General features: G+C 51.7%; 1 long non-coding RNA gene across 1 annotated transcript; it reads left to right on the forward strand.

Annotated features, from left to right (window-relative positions):
- Positions 1-6,330: 6,330 nt before the first annotated feature.
- LOC121139288 lies at positions 6,331-13,424 on the forward strand. The gene is made up of 2 exons (XR_005876204.1): positions 6,331-6,601; positions 12,033-13,424. It is a non-coding gene; the product is annotated as an uncharacterized LOC121139288 (long non-coding RNA).
- Positions 13,425-15,365: the final 1,941 nt, after the last annotated feature.

Consider the following 15,365-nt stretch of genomic DNA (forward strand, 5'->3'; position numbering starts at 1 on the left):
GTGTGGTGTGCAGCTGACGCACTGAGCCTCGCCTCGCAGCAGGGCCAGAAAGCAAAGCAGTGTTTGGGAGGTGGGATGGGGTGGGGGGGGCCTGAGGAGTTTTTAAAGTATCCTTAGAACCAGGCAGAATTGCTGAGGGTGGCAAGGACTTATTTAGACCTCACAGGTGTCAGATATACCCCAGTGTTATTATTTATGGTCCTCTGTAGAGGTAACAGGACGCATACTCCTTTTTTTTTAATTAAATTTTTTAAAATTATGTGTATGAGTGTTTTGCCTGCATGTATGTATGTGTGCTGCATGTGTGTATGGTGCCTGCAGAAGAGGACATTGGATTCTCTAGACCTTGAGTTACAGATGAATGAACCCAGTCATCTCTCTTGCCCTGGACATTCTTTCCTTTCCTTCTTTCTTTCTTTCTTTCTTTTTCTTTTTTTTTTTTTTGAGATAGGTTTTCTCTGTGTAATAGTTCTTGCTGTCTTGGAACTTGTTTTGTAGACCAGGCTGGCCTCAAACTCACAGATCATTCTTTCTTAAATAATAACAATAGCACAAGTATTAGCAGGAACGTACTGAGGCCTAAGGTTTGGGGAGGAATGATACCTACATGGTGGTGAGCTCCCTGTCATAGGAGGTATTCAAGTAGAGGTTGTGGAGAAACACAGATTAATAAAAATGGGTTAATAATTAAGAAGCCTGAGCCATTGGCCAAACAGTTTATAATTAATATAAATCTCTGTGTGTTTATTTGGGCTAAACAGCTGTGAAGCCAGATGGGAAAGAAACTCCGTCTACAAGGTTGGAAGAGCCTTTCCTCAAGGCTGATAAAAGAAGACAATATTCCACAGGCAGTGGTGGCACACACTGTTAATCCCAGCAGCACTTGAGAGAGGCTGAGGCAGGGGGATCTCTGAGCCCAGCCTGGTCTACAGAGCTACTTCCAGGACAGCCAAGGTCACACAAAGAAACCCTGTCTCAAAAAACCAAAACCAAAAAACCAAAAACCACCACAACAAAACAAAAAACAGGAGGAGGAGATAGTATTCTGTCAGTATTACAGTGGACACAAATGTTCCCTATTGTCAGACTGTCCAGCTCTTCGTTCTACTCCACCGTGAGGGAGGAAGCTTGGTGCTTACTTACAGGAATTCTTCTTTTGTTTTTTGAGACAGGGTTTCTCACTGCAGCCCTGTCTGTCCTGCAACTCACCCTGTAGACCACGCTGGCCTCGAACTCAGCGATCCACTTGCCTCTGCCTTCTAAATGCTGGATTAAAGGTTTGTGCTACCAGCACCCTGCCCCGAGTGTGCACTCTTAAACTATGGGCTCTATTCCTAGTTGCCTCCCTTTGAGGCTGAGTCTCATGTAGCTCAGGCTAGCCTCAAAGTTGCTGTGCAGCCAAGGAAGACGATCTTGAACTCCTGATCTTCCTCAGTGCTGGGATTACAGTGTGCATGGCCACACCTTGTTTATGAGGTAGTAGGAACACTGAACTCAGGCTTCATGTATGCTGAGCAACACTGAACTCAGGCTTCATGTATGCTGAGCAACACAACTAATCAAGCCATATCCCAGGCCTATATTTGTTGCCAAGTGCCAAATGTACTTCCCTTAACATATATCTTCCCAGCCGGGCGTTGGTGGCACACGCCTTTAATCCCAGCACTTGGGAGGCAGAGGCAGGCGGATCTCTGTGAGTTCGAGGCCAGCCTGGTCTACAAGAGCTAGTTCCAGGACAGCCTCCAAAGCCACAGAGAAACCCTGTCTCGAAAAACCAAAAAAAAAAAAAAAAACATGTATCTTCCCTTCCTCTCCTGTGTCTTCCCCACCCCTGGCCTTCAGCCTGTCTCTGTCTACTCTGGTAGTGTGAAGCCTGAAAAACCTAGAAAAAGCCAGCAGCCCTCACGCCTGGTGGCAGAGGGGAGGGGGTTTGCCCCAGCTTTTTGTCCCCTTCCTGGACATTTCTTTGTTCTCTGTGTTTGTCTCTCTGCCACCAGAGTTAGCAGGATTGGCTAGCTTGGATGAGCCTGGGCTGGCCCTTGCTTCCCCTGAAGCCTGACTGTTGATCAATAGGGGAAGGCATAAGGAAGACCCCTCCGTTCCTACAGTGACTGGTTCCTCTTAGTCGCTGGGATCTCTCTGCTCCATTTCCCCTGTGTCTGGGTCATGACTTCTGTGTTGGCTGCAGGTGGAGGGAGGAAACCAAGAAGCTTGCCCTTGGCTGAGGACAAGGATCTGCATGACGTCTTCTTTGACCTTGAGAATGCTTCTGCTTGCCCTGCCTGGCAGGAGACGAGCTGGAACTTTCCCCTCTGGCACTGTCTGTCCGAAGGCAGCTTCCAGACATCTCTCAGGCACTCTGTCTTCTCTTAATGAGTCAAATTCCCATCTGGGGCCTGGGGGACGGGGTGAATGGGAGACAGTGATGAGGGTGCCAGCACTTACCTTCAGGGGGCTGAAGTACTAAGAGGAAGGATGCCTGTTTGGGCTACTGGCCTGAGTCCATGTACCCCTGGCACCGCTGTCAAGTTCAATACAGGGCATATTCCAGCATCTTTTACTCTTGTTTCTCCCTTAACTGGGGACAGCATTTCTCTCCTGTTCAGACTCAAACGCTCTGGCTTCTCTGTCACTCCAATTGCTGTGTGATCATTGGGGATTTACTTTGTTTCTCTGGACCTCAGGGTGTGACGATATTGGCTAATCTAACAGTTCTGCTGCCTGCTGTAGCATTTAATGAGGACAATGGCTGGTTTGCTCGACTCTGGTCACTTACACACCTTGCTTCCCTTTTCCTCTAGGAACGAAGGAGCCGGTATGTGTCTTATTCTCTCTGTTGTTGTTTGAGACAGTCTTGTACAGCCTGGGCTGGCCTCGAATTTGCCATGTACCTGAGTGTTATCTCTAATTTCCGATTCTCTGGTCTCTACCCCTGTAATCTGCTAGAATTACAGGTGTGGCCCTACTGCTTGGTACCTGACAGTCAAGGATTTCTAATTGGGCTACGCCTCCAGACACTCTCCCCAAAGAAACAAAAAGGATGTAATAAAAATTACCACTGCTGTGGCTAGGCATGGTGGTGCACGCTTTTAATCCTGGCACTTGGGAGGCAGAGGCAGACAGTTATCTGAGTTCAAGACCCATCTGGTGTACATAGGAGCGAATTCGGGGCCAGCTAGGGTGATGTAGTGAAACCCTGTCTCAAATAAACCAACAAGAAAGCAAGTCTGGCACTGTGAGTGTTTCATGGTTGGTTCCTTTCCTCCCTCCCGGGTTGCTCTCCTGCAGACATTCAGGGTTCACGATGACTGGAAGGCACACGGCTTCTCCTTTCTGCTAAGCAGTGGGAAGCAAGGGAAACATTCAGACCACACAGTTGCCAGGCCCTCTTTCCAGTCTGTCACCACCCATTTCCTCCCAAGACGGAAGCTGCCTCTTCTTGCCTATGTCCCTGCATTGGCAAGAAGCGCACAGTGTGTCACTGGAGAGGACCCAGGGCCCACACCTGGGCTGGCCCTCTTCTGGAACTGAACCGCATGCCTAGCAGCAGAATAGCTATTACTGAGCCCTCCAGGCCGATTGCGTCCCCATGCCTCCTCTTGTAGAGGCTGGAAAGCTTTTGGAGAAGCACCTCCTGGGCACAGGATGTGACTGCCCAGCCAGGAGGGAGGGCCTCGCTGGCTCCCATGGTGCTTGGAGCTTCTCAGGGTCGTTTCTTTGCACCCCAAGTGTTTCAAAGAAGGAGGGGGTGGTGAGGTGGTTGAGGAAGGGATGAGAATGTGAGAAGAGAGAACCATCCTAGTTTCTATAGCAACCACACATGTGAGCCAGCTGTTGTTGCCTTGGAAACAAGGAGAGCCTGCTCAGAGCCCGAGCTGTCTCAGGGGAGACACAATTTTTGAAAGGAAGAAAAAACAAAAAACCAAAAAACAAAACAAAACAACAAAAAAACCCTAACAATAACAGAAACCCAAACCTTTGATAAAAATAAAGAAATAATAATAAAAGCCACTGTCTCTGGGTCTTGCTAGCGCTGGCTGCTGCGGCATGAGGTGACAAAGGAGAGGAGGGGAGGCTCGTTGAGGAGGAGGTGTGGGCCAGAGCATTTGCTGCAGTAGAGGGAGATTTGTTGAGTCAGTATTTCAGAGCTGGGTAGGTGGGGGGGGGAGCTTTGCGATCACCCCTGTTGATGGATGGGGGAGGGTGGGTGTGGGAGGGAGGGAGGGAGGCTGGAAGGGAGGTAGTGGCTCATGCCAGGCCCCAGGGCAGAAAGAAATGCATGCAGGGAAACTGGTATCCTTGGAAGGAGAGAGGGGCCAACCGGAGTCTCCTGCTTGGGGTCATGTCAGGGAAAAACTCATCAAGACCAGAGTTTCTGAAAGACAGGGCTTGGTACCCCATGGCAGGGCCCCACGGGACAGGTGAGCCGAGTAACCCAAGGGTCACTCTGGGCAGCTCTGTGTCTGGCGTCTTCATGTGTTTATTTTTGCTCACAAAATCCTTGCCCAAACATCATGGCAGATGTGCCTATCCTTTCTGCAAAGATGAGGACCAGGGCTCCCGAAAAGACTCCCAGTGCCCCCAGCCTCTGTGGAAGAGCCTGAAGATAATAACAAAGGGGAACTGGGGGTGGGGGCTGCCAGGCCCACGAGAGTGGAACTGATAAGGAAAGCTCAGGGACACGTTTGGGGGACCCGCTCTAGCTGCTTCTTTGTCCCGGAGCTCTTCTGTTTGCGTTTGGGGTTTCGTGAGGCTTCCACTGGAGCCCCAGAGGTGAGGGTGAGGAGCAGGAGGGACAACGCGGGTGGACGGATGGCTTCGCTCTGCCCTCGTCTTTCAGGAGCATTGTTTCCCCCGTCACTGCCCTTCTCCTCCTCATTTCCTCTTCCCCCAGCTTCTAAGGTGCAACCACGTGGCTGAGTTGCCATGGAAACTGTGGAGTTCCATTTGAAAGCACTGCTCAGTGTAATCTGAGATGGCTGGGGGGGTGGGGGTGGCTGGGGGGTGGGGGTGGCTGGAGGGGTGGGGGTGGCTGGGGGGGTGGGGATGGCTGGAGGGGCAGGGAGGGGGGCATCTACACCTTTTAAGTTCTCCCAGCGAGCCTCTTTCTAATAGAAACTGTCTGGACTCTCATGGATGCCCTTGGGTCCTTCAGTACGCCGTTCCTGTGGCCCCCGCCACAAAGCCCTTTGTAATCTCGGGAGGTAAATCTGGCAGGCCTGGCCCCTTAGAGAAGGAACAGTTACCTCCATTGCATAACTCAGGGTGTCTAAGGGGTGGGAGGGAATCTTGGGATTAATTGTGCAGAAAGGAAGTCACACCAGGGACTCAGAGCTCCCGAGGTGGCGGCCTGAAGCCCACACCCGCCTTCTTCCTCCACACTTTATCAGCCCTGCACAAATTCTGGCCATTGGCCAGGAACCCAGGCAGGCAAGGAGCTGAGACCCACAGGAGACTGGAAAACTGAGTCTGATTTACTGGGAGAGGTTAAGTTTGTGATGCCCTCAGTCAGAGCAGCCCTCCCACCCCTGACCCCTGGGTGGCAGCAGGCAGGTTTAGGACCTGTTTTTAGTCATGCCACATGACAGTGAGATCATGAGCAACCCTATCTGTAGCCCCTCCTGCCCTTCACCCTGCCTCCAAGGCTTCTTCCAAGGCCACATGAACTCCCAAGTGGAGTCCCAGGGCAAGAAACAGCTAGAACTGGGTGCAAAGATCTGCCTTCAACTTTCCACAATCACCATCCCTGCCACGGCTACCCCAAGTGACATCAGAGGTGTCAGAATTTTGCTACCACCAGGTGCTTGTGGCTCAGGCCTTTAATCCCAGCACTCAAGAGGCAGAGGCAGGCGGATCTCTGGGAGTTGGAGGCCAGCCTGGTCTACAGAGTGAGTTTCAGGGTAGCCAGAGCTACACAGAGAAACCCTGTCTTGAAAAACCAAAACTAACCCAAATCAAAGCAACCAAAAAGAATTCGTCACTTTGCTGTGTGACTAGGGTCAAGTTGCCTAGCTTTTCTGTGCCTCAACTGCTTCTCTCCTGAGATAGGAATAAGGGGAAAACTGCCCCCTAGAGTGTCTGGGGAATTCAAAGACAGTATATTCAAAGTGATGAGTATACCATCTGGTGGCAACTGAAAGCGTGTGATCACAGTTATTTCCAAGACTCCTAAGAAGTTCTCCTGGAGACTCCCCCTTTCCCGGGTGCCAAGAATGGTCCACACCTTTGTTCACTCATCTTCCTTTACCACAATCCCGTAAAGGCTGGCCCTTCCACGTCCCCATTTTACAGATGTGGATGCTGAGGAACAAGGGGTATTTAGCCCAGAGTTATTGGCTAAGAATATTCAGGGTCAAGATTCAAACTCAGTCGGCCGAGTTTTGTTTTGTGCAAGACATTGTGCTTCACCCACAGTGACAACCCCTTTCCTGGCCTTTAAGGATTTATTTACTTTTTGTTCTCTTCCAGCCTCCATTTCCCCACACTGGAAGGAGGAGGTCGAAGAGGTTGCAGGTAGTTCCTTCCCTAGAAGGCTAGAAGGCTGGAAGGCTAGGGAGTTTTGACCTGGTTTAACCCGGAATTCACACAGCAGGTGCTGGAGGTAAGTGATCCTGGCGCAGGAATCTCCGGAGGTGAGAAGGGGGCACTCCAGGTGGTCGTCAGGGTTGGCTGACTTTCCATTGAGCCTGACCTTGGTCTCTAGGCTCTAACCAACCAGGACTGGTGAGGACTTGATGCCTGGTCTTGGCCTGGTTTTGTTTATCTGGAGACTTCAGGCCTCTTCTCTAGGCGAGGGGAGAGAAGCGAGAGGAGAGGAGAGAGTAAGGGGTGGGTGGATGTGTGGGGGGAGAAACAGGAGGGGAAGAGGAGGAAGGAGGAAGCGGAGAAGGGAGCTAGGGGGAGAGACGGGGGTGGGGTGGGGTCTGGTGGGGTGGGGGGTGGAGGAGGACACCGAGGGAGGGAGGGAGGGAGAGGGAGGGAGGGAAGGAGAGGAGAGGGAGGGAGGGAGAGGGAGGGAAGGCAGCCAAGTGTGATTATGAGCTTTGAGAAGAAAGGATGAGAAAGCAAGAAATCTGCTTCACGGGAAGGATGGGGCGGGGTGAGTTTGACTGGAGAGCGAGCAGGAGGAGGGCGAGAGGAAGGAAGGGAGAGTGGCAGAGAACCAGGGTGAGAAAGGATGAGGAGAGGCCTTGAGGGGAGCCGTCAGAAAGAGACAAAGGCCAGACAGGGCAGCCGCACCTTCTCCTTCACCAATGGAATCAACAGGGCCAGCGCCGTCAGGACGCAGCCTTGGTGACCTCGACCAACAGCAGACAAGCCCCCTGTGGCTTTGCCGTTTCTATCGGGATGGGGTGGCTGGTGCACCACCTCCCCAAGGCCCCCCTTTGGATGGTTATCTCCCCTGCCCCGCCTCTCGCTTTTCTTGGCTGGTACCTGCCTTTAGATTTCTCTGTGACAGGTTTTTAAAAGCCATCCAAACAGGGAGTAGCCAAGTCTCTGTGGAGGAGAGGAGTGAGGGTGTGGATGCCTGTCCGCCAGAGGGGTCCCCCTCTTCCCATCTCCGAGGCCTGGCACCTTTGGGGACCAGCTTCCTCTGAGTAAAATGTATTGAGAGCTTAGCAGGGGTGGAGCACTTGGCTTTATCTCACTTAATCCTCACAGCGGCTCTAAGATGTCAGTGGGATTCCATTGTGTAGAGGGGAAATGAGAGCTAAGGAGGTTAGGTTATTTGTCCAAGCTTCCCTAGCTTGGAGGAGAAACACAGGCGTTTCTGACTCCCGTTATCCAGGGAGAAAGGTTGTGGTCCTCCTGATGTTCGAACCCAGGGCAGGGATGAGGTAAGAGAATCTGGGAATAGCTAGTGATCTGGTCTATCTGCTGGGTCTCAATTTTCTCATCCAATATCACCATAGCTACAGGAAGGTGTAGGATGAGGAGAGGCTGACCAAGGAAGCCAGGACACAGGTTAGCAAACAAAGAGGGCCATTGGTTTTCTTCCCAGCATCCCGCCAGAGTCTTTGGGATGGAAATGGATGGTAATAAGACTTCACTGGGTTTTTGACACCTTTATTCCAAAGTCTCTGTCTCTCTCTGTCTCTCTGTCTGTCTCTCTCTCTCTCTCTCACACACACACACACTCACACACACACACACACACACACACACGCCATTCTTATCTCTAGAACCATCTTAACACTGCACACGAAGCATGCCTGTCTTCATTGTATAGGGTTGGCGCTTTTCTGTCGGTGGAAGACCAAGGTCACATGGTGTTGCGTTCCAACAGGGAGGGCAGGTGCCACCTGGATACACAGGCAAAGAGGTGTCACTTTTGCCCTTGAGGCACCTTATGTGCACTCAGGAGAGTTGCAGTAGCTTGGCACCACCATGGTTAGGCTCTCAGGCCTCCCCTCCCTGAGTCAGCAATATCTCGGGGTGTTTCTGAAGACCCTGTAGGTGCCTGGCAGCCAGTCTGTGCCTTTCTGTAGTCCGCTTGTTTTCTGCCCCACCCCCCACCCCTGGGACCCTTCCGTCAGGGTTCTGATTAAAACATGGGAAAAGGCTTTCCTCTGCGCCTTTTCCACCCCTTGCCCAGATGGCAGCTCCCCTTCCCTAGGGACCAGTGATGCGGCAGCTTGGTAGCCATGGTGATGGCGCTCCTTTGGGTTTCCTCTGGATGGGGAAAGTGTGGCGTGTGCACACGCATGCCTATGCCCACTTCCAGTGTCAGGTGAGGAGGGCTCGTGGAGTGGAAGAGAAACCTTTCTCCCCACCCCACCCCCATGGTGGTTGCCTCCTCCCTGGTCAGTCTGGGCCAGCTCAGGGCTGTCCTAACAGCAGAGAGGACCAGAAGACAGACAGAGGGACACTGGGCAGAAGAAAGCTGTCCCAGAAGGAAAAGTGGAGGTGGGGGTGGAGATGGGGGTCGGTCCCCATGGTCCTGTTAGGATTAAGGCTGGGATATGGGAGGGAACAGGAGAAGGGAGCCAGGAGTCAGGACCTGTGCCTGAAGTCAAGGTTCCAGAGGATCTGAGGAGGAGGCAGGGAGGGGTGGGCTCCTTATTTCTGTTATCCCCAGGGTGGGTCTCCTGCTGCGCTTCCCCGGCCGAGAGAAGGCCCCTCTGCTCCTCCAACATGATCAGTAATTTCCGGCAGACATTTGAGGTCCCTGACATCTGCATAATGTGGGCCAGTCTCTTAGCAACGGGGAACAGCTGTCTGGCATTTCCAAGATTAAACTGTAACTTTACACGGTCCTTGCCAAGGGGAGGGGTGGGGGAAGGGGGTAAACACTGCCTCCTGGCATTTCCAAACTCATTTAGCTTTTATTCATTTCCTGCCTCCAGTAAAGAGGCCAGGGATTTGGACTGGGCTGGGCTGTTACTGCCCCTGCTGACGACAGCCTTCACCAGCAGAGAGGCTGATGGCTCTTCCTTGAGATCCGTTTGAGGGATAAGGGATGTCTCCAGCCCGTTGTTTTGTTTTTATTCTGTTTGTTTTTGTGGGTGCTATGGATCTGGCACACCGAGGGTAGGTGGAGTCTGAAAGGCAAAGGCTGCTGCCTGGACTTAATCCAAGTCGACTGTAGCCGGGTTTCTCTTCATCCAGCACCTGCGCTAGTGTCTGTGTGACGACCTTGGGCCCCATGCCTCCCCCCCTTCCCCCCTCCGCCTGCACCTTCATCTCTCCATCCCTAAGAGATGGTCCTGCCACCCCTGAGCAAGCCGTGAAGGTGAACTTGATGCTCTCGGGCAATGATGTCACGATGAGCCTTCCTTTCTGTGCCTCTGGCCACTGTCCCCTGCCATGTTAGCAACCTTGGGCGCAGCTATGGGGGTTGAGGCACAGAGTCTATTTCCCCGGCAGCCATCACCTTGAAGTCCTGTTCCCAGGAGCCCTGGGCAGTGACCCTTTGCCCTGATAGATGATGGAAGCAGAGCACAACACCCCCTCGCTGGGCCCTGGGCCGCTGGCAGGAGGTGTCCTCATTCCCTGGCCTGCTTGGGCCTGGCAGCCTCTGTGTCCAGCCTCTCTATGCTTGCCATTTGGCTCCGGCTCCAGAGCTAGTGAACACGGTGTTTTGGTTCTGCAGCAAGAAGGAAAAATAAAAGGGCGGGTGTGGGGCGGGACTGGAGGGGGAAGGAGAAGAGGAGGGGGGAAAGCCCTCTGGCCGCCAGTGCTGGCCAGTTCCAGGAATGTGTTCTCGGCCTCCAGTGCCAAAGCTGTGACCCAGGCGCAGCAGCCAGGCCAGGCTAGGCCTGGAGACCTTCCCGGGAGAAGGGAGAGGCCAGGCTAGTGGCTGAGCGACTCCTCCCCCACAGGCCCTCTGCTGACTCATCCCTGCTCCAGCTGGCAGAGCCTTTTCTGGGGATGGCTGTTGCTAAGAGTCCTGGGAGATGAATGATCGCTTCTCCCTCGAGCTTTGTGAAAACATGTTTGTAGACTGCACGCAAACACACACATCACTCCCATGGGCTTGCACGCCAGCCCAGGCCTTCGGCACACATGTGTCTGTGTGGCTGAATTCTGTGTGTACACACAGAGTGCCCAAACGTGTTTACCGTTCTCATCGCCTCCCCAGGGCTGGTTTGTTGATCTGTGAGTGTGCTCATTGTGTGTGGACCCCATTATGCCCGCCCCGCCCCAAAAGGGCTGAGTGAGGCCAGGCCTTCCTGGCAGTGGCCTCAGCTGCTGGTTCATGAGCCTGCTTTAATCTGAAGGCGTTTGGGGCTGTCTTGAGACATTCTTGGCCTCCGTCCCTCCTCCCCTCCCTAGGTTCCTCGTTTCCTTCATCCTGCTGCTATGATCTAATCCAGTCTCTTGAATGCTGCCAGGTTTTTTTTTTTTTTTTAAACGTCTGGTCTGGTGTTTCAAGGCCTCCCTGGGAGTTGAGTTGTTGGAGAGCTTTGCCTGGTCCCGACCTAATTTGCCAAGTGGGGTTCAGGGGAGCCCCAGGACCTCTGTTTCCCCAGAAGAGAGGGCACGGCTTCAAGGACTCGGGTGTGGAAAGTGCTGGGCTCCTCAGCTGACACCAGCTGGGAAATGTTTGTTGTTCCTCAGGGCTGGGCTGGGCCTGGTTCTGGGTCTGTCTGAGGCTCTTGTTTAGGGCAGCATTTGCAGTCACTGCAGCCCAGTTGTAAGTGTGTGAGCCCCGAGTCACCCTGGGCTCTGCCACCTTGACGTCATCACCTGTTGAGGGTGGACTGCTTTTTGAATCCTCCAGGGTTTTGAACTGCACGTGGCATGTGTTCGGGCACCAGACCACGAGTCCTTATTTATTTATTTTTGTTTTGTTTTTGAGACAGGTGTAGCTCTGGCTGTCCTGGAACTCACAATGTAAACCAGCCTGGACTAGAACTCACAGACCTCTGCTCGTCTCTGCTTCCTGGATAAAAGGTGTGTGTCATCACGGCTGGGTTGAGTTCTTTATACAAATTTCTTTTCTTAAAAAATTGGATCCAGCTGGGCAGTGGTAGCACACGCCTTTAATCCCAGCACTCAGGAGGCAGAGGCAGGTGGATCTCTGTGAGTTCCAAGACCAGCCTGGTCTACAAGAGCTAGTTCCAGGACAGCCTCCAAAGCCACAGAGAAACCCTGTCTCCAAAAATCCCCAAAACAAAAACAAACAAAAAACTGGATCAAGAGTGACAGCTCAGCGGTTAGGAACACTTGCTGCTGCTCTCGTGGAGAGGCAGGGCTTGGTTCTCAGTGCCCACATGTTGGCTCCCCACTGTTTCTAACTCTAGTTCCAGGCTCTGGGGAATGCGGCACTCATGGGGTGCACATATACACACAGCCAAAACAACCATACACATAAGATAAAAAGGTGTGTTTTTAAAAAAATATTATGTGTGTGTGTGTGTGTGTGTGTGTGTGTCCTGGGGATTGAACTCAGGTCCTCAGGCTTGGCATCTAGCCTGCTGAACTGTCTCGTAGTAGGCCCTGCACAGATTCTTGAAGGAGTGGAGCCATAGCCTTTCGGCATTAGTCTAGCAAGATCACAGTCTTCCTCCCTTCCTCCCTCTCTCCAGATCTGCTGGCCTTGTGTGGCTTCTTTGAATGGACTCACTCCAGGGCCAGACCCCCGGAGGGCTCTCTACCAAGGTGCTACAAGTGTTTGCAGGGAAGGCTCGACTTGGTCCATACCTGCCCTCAAGAGATGGCCTGAGACCAGTCTGGAACCAGCAGGCATTTTGAAGCTACCCTCAGCCACCAGAGAAGTATCTGTGCGGAGGGTTCTTATCCCAAAAGGAAAACAAGGCTGGCTCCACGATTTCTGCTTGTTTGAACAAGCCACGATAGGGACAGCTGGGGCGGGGGTGGGGACTTTGGAAAGTAAGAGTGAAGCAGATGAGAAAAACAGCAGTAAGTGTCACAAAGAGCTGCTCATGCCTGTCAACAGTAAGCGTCTCATGGCCGGAGCTGTCTACTGGATGCAGACTCACCATAGTACTACCAGTCAGGCAAGTGGCAGACGACTATACAGCACTGTGTCCCGAGGACACCATTGTCCGCGGTCAGTTGCTGCCCAGAGCGGATCTCCCAACCTCTTGCTGGAGCCCTAGGACAAAGCAGAGCTTGAAGCAACCTGCCTGCATTTCTTGTTTCTGCCTGCGGGTGGCAAGAGCTATGAGTTAGCATTCTGTTGAGTTTGGGAATCAAAATCAATCTGTCAAAGTCACAGCCTAGAGCTTCAGGGGGCCAGATGTGGGCCCTGGCAGTAGTCTCGGGATGAAGTGGGTTTACCGGGGTCTGCTGGTGAGGATGCAAACAGAGAATGATCAAAACAATACATATTAAAAGGAGCTTTAATAAGATGCATTCACCAGCCGGCAGGTGGTAGAACATGCCTTTGGTCCTAGCACTCCACTATGGGGGCAGAGGAAGTCAGATCTCTGAGTTCGAGACCAGCCTGGTTGACAGTTTCAGGACAGCCAGGGCTATATGGGGAAACGCATCTCGAAAAACAAAACAAAAACAATTGGAGAAGGTAGAAGCCAGCACCTGCACCTCAAGTGTGTAACTTGTAGCCTCTGCTGGTCACCCACACTAGGGGTCACCCCTTCCCTACAGTTACCACAGGAAGGAAGAAAAAGATTATCTCCAGCCCTTTCCTTTTCCTTGTGTAGGTTGTTTTTAATTTAATTTATTTATTTTGGAACAGGATCCATGTAGTCTGGACTGGCCTTGAACTCCTGGTCCTCGCCGCTGCGATGGCAGGTCTGAGACGCCTTGGCGACTGATATTCCACCGCCTTCGGTGCTTCTGCGCCTGACCTTTGGAGGCCTTACCGACCAGCTAAGGCAAGCCTCACAGCCAATTTCATTAAGTCGTCTGCTCACAGAGTGACCTGCGCTAGCAGGGTCAGTCCCTTGAGCCTTGTCTCCTCCCCTTATGCCGAATACAGGCCTCACAAGCCTTCAGTTCCTTTGGCTTTTCTGACATGCATTGATTCTGAAATATTGCTTCCTTCCAGGTTTCCCAAACACAAGGTTACAGGTGTTACAGATCTGCCTGGTCATGCACATACAGACGTATGCACATGCACACACATGTACAAAAATTTGGAGAGTCACAGATATACCTGTAACTTGGGCAAGACTTTGGAAGCCTTATTTTGTGTGTGTGTGTGTGTGTGTGTGTGTGTGTGTGTGTGTGTGTGTGTGTACGTGTGTGCGTGCCAGAGAAAAACTACCTTGGTTGTCACTGTCAATAGCTGTTGACATTGCCTTTTTTGTAACAGGGCCTCTCACTGGCTTGGAGTTACCTAAGTAGGCTGCATTAGATGTCTAGCAAGCCCCAGAACCCACAGGTCTCCCTCTGTCTCCTTAGCTCTGAATTACAAATGTCAACTTCTGTCTAAGGCCTTTTTGTTCCCCATGGGTTCTGGAAACTGAACTCAGGTCCTCCAATGCTATCTCCCCAGCCCAAGTCTCAGATTTTTGTTGCAATTTTAATGGTAGAAAGTATTTCCTAAGTTTTCACAGACTGGTTCTGATGTCAAAATGGAGTTTCCCGCCTGTATTTTGAAATCCTTGTGTGAGATACTGTATGTCTGTTTTGTCGTTCTCAAATCTTTTTGTTGGTGGTGTTTTGTTTTTTGAGACAGAGTTCCTCTATTTCTGTGTAACCCTTGCTGTTCTGGAACTTGCTCTGTATGTAGACCAGGCTGGCCTGGAACTCTGCTTGGAGATCCACCTGCCTCTGCCTCCCAAGTGCTGGGATTAAAGGTGTGCAATACCTCTGCCTGGCCACTTGTTCTCAAATCTTGCCTACCTACCTGGACCTGCTCTGAAACCCCTTTAAAAACAAGACGTTTTAGGGTTGGGCATATATCTTAGTGGTAGAGACTCAATCCTCAGTATCAAATCAAAACAAATAGAACATATGCCATTGTCTCCCTTATGTTGTCTGTCACACTGTACTTTAAAATTGTTTATTTACTTACGTTTTTTGAGATAGGGTTTCACTGTGCAGCTTTACCTGACCTGTAACTTGCCAGGTAGACCAAGCTGGCCTTGAACTCACAGAGATCTGTCTGCTCTGCTTCCTGAGGGTTATGATACAAGGTGTGTGTCAATACAGCGCAGTTTTTGTTTTAGATTATAATTTAATTACAACATCTAAGACATGGTCTCTCTAAGGTTGTGGCTGTTCTGGAATTTTCTATGTAGACCAGGTTGGCCTCGAACTCAGAGATTATCCTCTGTCTGATTTTTAGGTGCTGGAATTAAAGGCGTGTATCACCATGTCTGGGACAGTACAGTTTTTGTTGTTGTTGTTGCTGCTGCTGTTTGTTTGTTTTTCAAGAAGGTTTCTCTTTTTAACTCTGGCTGCCTTGGAATTCACTTTGTGGACCAGGCTGGCCTCAAATTCACAGAGATCCTCCTGCCTCTGTCTCCTGAGTGCTGGGACTAAAAGGCATGCGCCACCACCACCACCCGGCGACAGTGTGACTTTTAATAGATGATCCGTTTGTATCAGTGAGTGAACAGTTTATCTCAGTAGGGCTTTTTGGTAAAATGCATCTAGCATTCTGTGGATACCTTATAATCTGTACCCGTGACCAGTCTCCCGTGGTTTTACAATTAGCCTCCTTATAAGCAGTCCCTCCCTCCAGGGTGAAGACACACCTCTGCCTCACCACACCAGCAGGAGTGAAGGGAGACAGACTCGGGGCCTACTGCCTTCTGGGTGACATGCCTTCACAGGTTGGCAATGGCCTCTGACCTAGCCTGCCTTTGAGCCTGCTCTGTTTAGGTGTAAGGGCCAGGTTAATCGGTTAAGCGGACTGTGGCTGTGAGTGGTAGTGTGGGCTGCACAGCCCTCAGAGCTTTTGCGGGGTAGGTTGGGGAGGGCTCCAG

The sequence above is a fragment of the Mesocricetus auratus genome, unplaced genomic scaffold (assembly GCF_017639785.1).
Source record: "Mesocricetus auratus isolate SY011 unplaced genomic scaffold, BCM_Maur_2.0 Super-Scaffold_15014, whole genome shotgun sequence".
Classification (NCBI taxonomy): Eukaryota; Metazoa; Chordata; class Mammalia; order Rodentia; family Cricetidae; genus Mesocricetus; species Mesocricetus auratus.